Consider the following 8,781-nt stretch of genomic DNA (forward strand, 5'->3'; position numbering starts at 1 on the left):
TACGAATAAATACGTGCTAACAGATCGGAAAAATCCCCACTGTGCGCTGTAGCCGTATTGGTTCCCGAGTTGTGCGCCGTTTTGCCTATTGGCGCATAACTCGGATAAAAAGTTGTTAAAATAGGCAAAATTTGACCTTTGATGGCTTATGGTGACATGACCTTTGACCTAACCTAAACGGTTACCCTAGTATTTTTCTTTATTGTTGAAGCTCTTTCGAATGTCGCTTACCGCGTGTCGCTACGTGACCTAAGAGCCAATTGTTAGATGGGGTGGGGGGGGGGGGCATAAGCCCCCCAGAACGCCATGGAAACGCAAACCACCAGCACGGTGCGGGCTTAGATTATCATTTACGAAGACGAAAATCGGCTAATAGGTACTTACAATACAATACATTGTATTGGGACTTTCCTCAACGCATTTGAGGATAGTACATACAATTCCAAAATTGCTTTGAACAACAACGATAAGCAGTGTGCATGGTTACATCACATCATGTATTGTGTGCATCACATCATACATAGTTGGTGCAACACAAAAGCCGAAACATTGTTAATCCCGAAAATGTCGCTTTTCATATAATGCACGCCAGTCTGAACAATACTGCAGTACGCTACAAGCTGGCTGCGGCTGTTCACATGGTGATATTGTTACCAGCTCAAAGTGTAGCTGTTCCCGAGGCGACGCTTGACTCCACCGAGCAGGCGTCGTAGCTCCTCTCTGTCTCAGTTTAGGTTCAGCACGCGGCGGCAGTAGCTCTCCATGTCCGGCTCAGAACTCTGGCTGATGGAGACACGACTCTAAAATAGCACAAACATGGTGTCAGTCGGTCACAGTAGAGGAATCCCAATAGGGAAATAGCCTGGAAGGGCACTGGGGTTAGTTAGTAGTTAGCACCTAATGAAAATGTTGATTCCTAAATTAGCCACTTTCTAAGTAATAAGTGCGTCAAAGCCGCCATCCGATTTTCAGCTCGCCCGTTTCTATGCTACTTTTTTTTGGTCGATCTGCACAATGGATTGGACTCGAAAACAGTCATATTCTAATCCTGTCCTCAAAAATTAAGTTTTACACATAGCAGCTTGTCAGCGGTTATTTTGTTTGCATGACTGGCGAAATTCGGTGGCGTCTTGAAGCAAAATAAAAATGTCATCACCCGGTGATATATCTGAATCTGTGGGAAAAACGTCACTCTGATTAGTACTTAATCAAATATGCAATTACACTTACCTCGTCTCCATTGTCCTGCTGGGCTGGAGAAGTCTCCTGGATAGCGAGAGGCGAGATGGGATTGCCACTGGCGTCCAGGGTTTGGGTTTGTCCGCCAAGCTGTAACTGGGGTTTCGCTGCGACGGCCAGAAACAAACACGCGAAAATAATCGCAGTTTTCATGATGCAAGTCTGGAAACGAGCGAGGACCTATTTGTTAGATAGGAGAACATAATGCGTACATACCGTACATCCCAAACTTGTCAGTTTGCATGAAGTGTTCTGCATAAGCGACACATAAAAATAGCACATTGCATTCCTGCGCGGAAAAAATAAACGTGTTTATTAGAATCTCCGATGGCTAGTCTGCATTAAAGAACAGAAAATGGGCACTTCAGAGTGCAAATTGAAAATAATCCGTCCACATTCCGGTATAGGCTGAATAATAGGCATTTAAACTGTGGGTCATTAGTTGTGTAGAGATATATTAATTACTCGACTGACTCTTAGTTAAGTCAATTCGACATCAAACTATACCATATGTCAGGCATCCTATGTAGTCATGCGATCGTCGGAAGAGCTTACCTGTTAGCTGGAGACGTCTCGACGGTGCAGCGACGTCTGATGGCCTTCCTCATATTGTCACCGATTTATATAGTCGACCTGAGGTCATGGAGTATCACAGTGAACACGTCCAAAAATGTCGGAACGAGAATCGCCTACCAAACTTAGCTGCAAGGTCCACAGTTTGAAAAAGCATGCTGCGCTTTTATCGTCAGCCGAAAGTGCAGGTTATTATTAGATGCGGATGCAAGCGATTCTTAATTCCAGTTATGGTTATATGATAATAAGGTGTGGGCATGAAAACAATGTGCCACAATTGTTCCTTAGCTGAAAAGAAGAGTAGCATCAATAATGCCATGGCTGCAGTAGTGCCTTATTGTAATGGCATACAGCGTCGTTCTGCAGGGCACTTATGTAATAATTCCGCAGATAACAGAGTAGTACCATCGTTGAGCTTAATGACAAAGCCTTTGGGAATAATTTTGATTTTTCAATATTGCTTTTATATCAGGTTTAGAATGAGGGCGTATTATGAACTAGATCTATTGGGGGGGGGGGGGGGCGGGTGAATTGTATAATAGTCTTGGCAGGCCATTTTTACCAACGACATTTCCATGGCTAACTGATTAGTGGTTATAGGTCGTTGCATGCTTAATTTCATCGTCCATCTCTCTCTCTCTCTCTCTCTCTATCTCTCTCTCTCTCTCTCTCTCTCTCTCTCTCTCTCTCTCTCTCTCTCTCTCTCTCTCTCTCTCTCTCTCTCTCTCTCCTCTCTCTCTCTCTCTCTCTCTCTCTCTCTCTCTCTCTCTTCGGTGATAAATTGTATTGGTCGATCAATTAATTAGATGTCATGTGGGTTGACAGAAAAGTGAGTCTCGTCAACAACTCGTATGCCAAGAATCATACAAATATAGCCGTGCCTTTTTCGAGATTGATTAAACAATGCCCGAGTCAGTGTTGTTTATGCATAAATCATCATTACAGTCGTGATATGCTTAGAAAAGACTGCATACGAGCTAAGAATAGCCCGTAGCCGTTGCTTACCATTAAGAACACCGCGCAATTTTTGAATGATAACGTATTGCAGCTAAATTAAGAACGGATTTCTGGTAAGGACCAAGGCCGGTTTCCGGAGTTGACTCTGTGACCCGAGGTCGCCGGTATAAATTGGGGGGACAGTAGTGGACGGTTCGGTGTGCCTTCAGCCGACGGTGCTGGCAACACGTCTCCGAGTTGCATTGCGCAGGTTAGTTGATTGATGCGGCAGGCTTGCTACAAGTTTTGCCCAACGACTGTGCCAAATTATTGCTTTCTTGGTGTACAGTTAGTCACTGAAAAATAATTTTCTTTACTTAATAACGAGACTGCGCAACAGTCCAATGACTATATGATAACGATAACTTTAATGTAATGATAAATTTAATTGTTAATAACTCTATAATAGCAACAGTCTTCCTGAGCCAAAGACGATTTGTGACTTTTTATAAACGGCTGTTGTATATATACTGAAATTTTGGTCAAACTACAATTTCTTTTTGTTGATGAATAATCCCGCAAAATTGTGGAATTGTCTAACTTAGCTGTTTTTCAGCATTCGTATGGATGATGAACCACACTGCTGCTTATTTGCAATCGTGCTGTTCTTTTTAGGCGCATATTGTTTCGCAGTAAACGTGCCATAAAACGCTGCTCGACAAGCCACACCGAGTCATTTTTGCATAAATATGTAGATCAAAGTTTTAATTACGACCCAGAAACGATGTGATCATCATTTCATTTGACGAGCCTTTGAGCAGTGACCGTCTTTTCGTGTGTTGATATATTTATTCATCCACAGACCGACGCGATGAAGACCGCCGTTATTCGCATGTGTCTGAGGCCGTCGCTGACAAGCCACAGTTCGGCGGCCTCGCCAAGCAGTAGCCTTTCTCATAAAGCTTTGTCTAGTAAGAAGTAATAGTAAAAAGCAAGATTTTACTGTTGACCAGTAAAATTCTGTTTCTTAAAGCAAAAATTACTTTTACCTAGAGTTGCAAATTTACTAGGTTACTATAGCGCAGTCTTACTAGCGACCGGAAGATCCTGGGTTGTGTTTCATAAAAGCACGTGCCGTAGTAAAAAAGTCGAATGACGTTTGCTTTCGTGCTGTCAATTTCACCCTTGCTCTACCCGCTCTACCCAAGGCTACAGAACTCCGCTCTACCTTGCAGTAAAACAGCTAAGAGTTTTTCTTTTAGCTTTAATTATACGGCCTTGGCTTTAATTGTACTTTATGTCTACTCTTAACCCTCGCCCGCACATGGGGGGGGGGGTGCATCCCCCCCAGGGGTAGTCTTTCTGCTCTACACTCAACATTTTTAGAGCTAGAAGGCTGATTTTTCGTATAGCTGCTCCTCTATCTTTTCTTGATGTCCACTGAAAATTTCAAGTTTCTGTGGTTTTTGGTTTTCCTTCCCGTTCCGCCGCCTATGCCAACAGGGTTGTGTTGTCACTATCCTTTCGTGACTTGGTCTACACTTCCTCGAGACGATAAGGAAAGCATGGTGCAACAGCTTGCATGGATGTCAAGATTGTGTTATATTGGGCTTTGGTGCCCTAGCTGAGTGGATGCCTCTTTTATGGACCAAGAGCCTGCCAATTAAGGGATCTCTCTCTCTCTCTCTCTCTCTCTCTCTCTCTCTCTCTCTCTCTCTCTCTCTCTCTCTCTCTCTCTCTCTCTCTCTCTCTCTCTCTCTCTCTCTCTCCAAATCACTGACAGCAATCACAAACAGCCCTACCACGCCATATTAGCAGCTGCACAACTTTTGCCTTAGCTTGCAGCCTACCTACCAGTTCACGGAACGTCATAGCTTAGCCACAACACAACAAATCTCCTGGTAACGCACTGCTTTTCAGTGCTGAATTATAAGTTTCAAAACATTCAGAAAAATACGGAGATCGCTATTTACCCTGGTTAAAAGCGATCCGTGAATCTCTTCCAATACCTGTTGACATTTTTGGGTCTTTTCCAGATCCAGTGATGAGGACTGCCGTCATTCTTTTTTGTCTGGTGGCTGTCGCTGCCAAGCCTCAGCTGGGAACCTTCAGCGCGCGCAATTTCGATGCTCGGGGCCGCCCCATACCAAACATCGGCTTCACTCTGTCTCGGGAGCAAATCGAGCGAGTCATTGACGACATCAAGCTCCCACCGGAAGAATTTGAACCGGAGAACTGAGACAGTAGCGGTGCCTGAATCTTTGGACTGAATAATCTGGAACTGAACGGTGACTCAAGCTGTATCCGCCTGTGAAACTGAAATACATGGCCACTACGATTCGACCAAAATAGGTACTATTGTAGTCACAATCATGCTTAGTGGTGATCGATATTTTTGATAAGTGAAATAATCCATTTTCGGATACATATTGTTTGCATATTGTTTGAAGAGTGACGACAATGAAAATGCTGCGGTACTGCACCAATTTTTCAGTAGCGTTTTCACCACGGAGAACACCAGTGACATCCCCGAGCCTACATGGCAGTATGAGGGCTCCAAGCTGGAGGACATTGTTATATCAGCTGACATTGTCCACCAGAAGCTGAAGCAGCTGAACATTACCAGTTCTCCTGGCCCAGATGGTGTCCCCAGCCGGCTGCAGCCGGGTGCTGGTTGAGACTGCTGGTGCTGTTGCTGCCCCACTAGCCACACTGTTCCAGTCACTGGATTCAGGCTGTCTCCCCGAGGACTGGAGCCTCGGGACAGTCATTCCAATCTACAAGAAAGGATGCAAGAGTCTACCGGAAAACTACAGGGTGTTTGGCTCACTTTCTCCGACGTAGATCTGTATTTATAGATTAGGCTCCCTGTCAGCCATGTATGTAATCCGATTTGTGCGTACTGAATGGCAGGGTGAGCTGCCGCCCCGACGGCCCGACACTTTTCAAGGTCAGAGCGTGGAATGCCAGGGGAGAGAGAGCGAACAGAGAGAGAGCGAGCGAGCGAGAGAGAGAGAGAGAGAGAGAGAGAGAGAGAGAGAGAGAGAGAAGAGAGAGAGAGAGAGAGAGAGAGAGGAGAGAGAGAGAGAGAGAGAGAGAGAGAGAGAGAGAGAGAGAGAGAGAGAGAGAGAGAGAGAGAGAGAGAGAGAGAGAGAGAGAGAGATGGAAATGGCTGGGGGCCCGTTTTTCAAGTGACTCAATCTGGACGCCACAGTAAACCGATAAAATGCACTAAAATAGTACCTTCCGAACGGAAATTGAATGCTCTTTAAAGGGACCCTCCCACCTTAACATTAGATTTGAGTTGAGATAGCCAAATTGGTGGCCATGGCCTGAAAATACCGGTTTGGGCACTCACAACATCGAAAAATGCTTTAATTCGGAGATATCGAATTTCAAACTTGCAGTTTTCGGATTCTAAGGGGCTAATGCATTGGTATGCCCCCTTAGAATTTGTGACGTCAGCGGAGATCTAACGATTTTAAATATTTTACTAAAACGTTTGGTAGCACGCGGTGGTATATGCTGCTTTGCGCGCAACAAATGCCGCACTTTCAAATAAAGTCGCTAGGAACAGCGGAGATCCCAAAAAGTAAACAAAAGTAAAAGTCTAATATCTTGAAAACCGGTGAATATTTTTCGATGAAATTTGGTAGATATTCGTTTTTGCTCTTTCTGAACCGAGCGACATCACTTTCATGCCAATTCATTAACTTTTTTGAAGGTGGGAGGGTCCCTTTAACCCGCGCCCGGCTGGGGGTCCTGGATTTCCACGCCCTGCTGGGGGGGAGGGTGTTTGAACACCCCCCTTCTTACTCGGCTCCTGGGCCACGTAGCGATACGCAGAAGGCGGCGTTCGAAAGAGCGTCAAAAATAATGAGGAAATCACTTCGGTCAATTTTTTGGTCAGGTCAAAGGTCAGGTCACCAGAGGTCATTGAAGGCAAAATTTCGCCGATTTCCAGGTCGAATGTCGACAATTTCCAAGAAGCCAACGCATAACTCGGGAACCAATAGAGCTACAGCGCCGCGGAAAAGCGCATTCGATAGCCCTATTAACGCCCTTTCTGAATAATTCTCTCAGATTTGACCTAACGTCAACGGTGTTGCCTGCACGAGGCAAAAACTGCAAAAATAGCCGATTTTTTCGGAAACAGTTTTTCTGCAATAACTTTTGACCCAAGCCTTGTACGAGCTTACTTTTACCGGCATCGTGTTTCTCTCGTCAAGACACATCGAATGAACTAAAACTTGACCTTGAAAGGTCAACTTGAAAATTTGACCTCAGGTCAAGGTCATGACCTGACCGGAAAGGGTCATGTTGCATATCAGTCGATCTGTATCGTCGAGCTGAACACATCTAAGGCGTTTTCATCGCTCTAGCATGCCTCTATCAAAAGTTATTTGCGAAAAACTGTTAGATACCATTCGTGACCTAAGATGACCTCAGGGCATAAACAGGGGTCACGGACACCATTTTCATGTTCAGTGTGTCTAAACCACTTGTAATTCAGTGTTTGGGAGTGTTTATAATGTCTTTCGTCCAAAAGAGGCGCATTTCAATTTTCTCCCATTGACCTATAATGGGGAGGTCGCAAAATTGACCTGACCTTAGGTCATCGATATCAAAATTCTGAGATATACATTTTGTACACGCTATTGCTCTTAGCAATCACTGAAAGTGTCAAAGCGATCGGTCACTCGGTGTAGCTATGACAGACGTTGAAACTTTTTATGAGGTGAGGTCACTTCAAGTGACCTGGTGACCTGACCTTGAATGACCTTGGTCTGAACTTTTCACAATATGTGTAGAATTGATGTATGATAAGTTGTGCCAAAAAAGGCGGCGCTCCGCGCCGCTGTTTTTGAGATATTCGCGAAAAACCACAAGGGGGGGTGTTCAAACACCCCCCCCCCCCCCCAGCAGGGCGCGGGTTAAGGAACTGGGCTCAGAATTTTGATAGGGCCTTTAGTTTTTTCTCCATTTTGCAATGAAATCGAAATATGTCAAATTTTTACAAAATTTTAACATTTTCTTACTTTAACATAAATTTATGACGTTATTTTTACACGCAAATATGCAAAACCGGATATCATTCAAAAGCTTGTGGCATAGGAAAGGCGACGACAGTTACCGCGAGTCGATTACTCAATTACACCGGACACGGTGGGCCAAAAACCGAATTTCGGGGCCAAAAATCGGAAATCGTCTCTGAAAACCGGAAAAGCATTTTCAGATCAAAACAAATGCCCATTTCGGTTATAATGAGACCCAATGGGTCCAAAAATCGCTCGTTACTCAGGAACAAAATGACTGTTGCATAGTGTTATAAGTCAATGGAGAAAAACAAAAATGTCTCTAGATCCGTGTGTACGCATAGGAACATTCCAAATATTTCAGAATCACAACGATTTGGACCACCCGTGACGACCAAAATGTCTTTTTTGCTGATAGCCTCTAGGAAGGTCATCCGAGGTCATTTGAGGCTACAAACGGATTTTTACCAATAACTCGCGATGGGAAAGGGATAAAACGCTGGGGATAGCCTCATTGTGTTTTTCTTTCTGAGACGCATCGACTTATATGCAACATGACCTTTTCCGGCCAGGTCATGACCTTGACCTGAGGTCAAATTTTCAAGTTGACCTTTCAAGATCGAATTATAGTTCATTCGACGCGTCTCGACGAGCGGAACACGATTCTGGCAATTGGAATGTCGTGTCTTTTTTAAGTCAAAAGTTATTGTCGAAAAACACTTTTCGTAAAAACAACAATTTTTGGAGTGTTTGCCCTCTGGACATGGGCGGCGCCACCGGGGGGGACGGGGGGGGACAGGTCCCCCGCTATCGAAAGTTAGGGGGGTACAGTACCCCCCTATCGGCGAGGTCCGTTCAATAGTTGATAATAATGCATTGTAGAGTTATCCGTCGCATTTAATGCATCGTTGGTTAATCAAGACAGGTTCTGAATAAAGATTGCTGTTGGGATGTATCGCAGGGGGTCCTGGCCATCTGCAAAAGGTGTGGAGCTGTG

At 44.6% G+C, this 8,781-nt stretch overlaps 2 long non-coding RNA genes across 2 annotated transcripts; one reads left to right on the forward strand and one right to left on the reverse strand.

Annotated features, from left to right (window-relative positions):
• Positions 1 to 336: 336 nt before the first annotated feature.
• On the reverse strand, positions 337 to 1,905 carry LOC122367899. The gene is made up of 3 exons (XR_006254139.1): positions 1,795 to 1,905; positions 1,231 to 1,401; positions 337 to 800 (listed from the first exon to the last, which is right to left on the reverse strand). It is a non-coding gene; the product is annotated as an uncharacterized LOC122367899 (long non-coding RNA).
• A 1,961-nt stretch (positions 1,906 to 3,866) lies between these two features.
• LOC122367901 lies at positions 3,867 to 5,173 on the forward strand. The gene is made up of 2 exons (XR_006254140.1): positions 3,867 to 3,982; positions 4,785 to 5,173. It is a non-coding gene; the product is annotated as an uncharacterized LOC122367901 (long non-coding RNA).
• Positions 5,174 to 8,781: the final 3,608 nt, after the last annotated feature.

This window comes from Amphibalanus amphitrite, unplaced genomic scaffold (assembly GCF_019059575.1).
Source record: "Amphibalanus amphitrite isolate SeventyFive unplaced genomic scaffold, NRLGWU_Aamphi_draft 000903F_arrow, whole genome shotgun sequence".
NCBI lineage: Eukaryota > Metazoa > Arthropoda > Thecostraca > Balanomorpha > Balanidae > Amphibalanus > Amphibalanus amphitrite.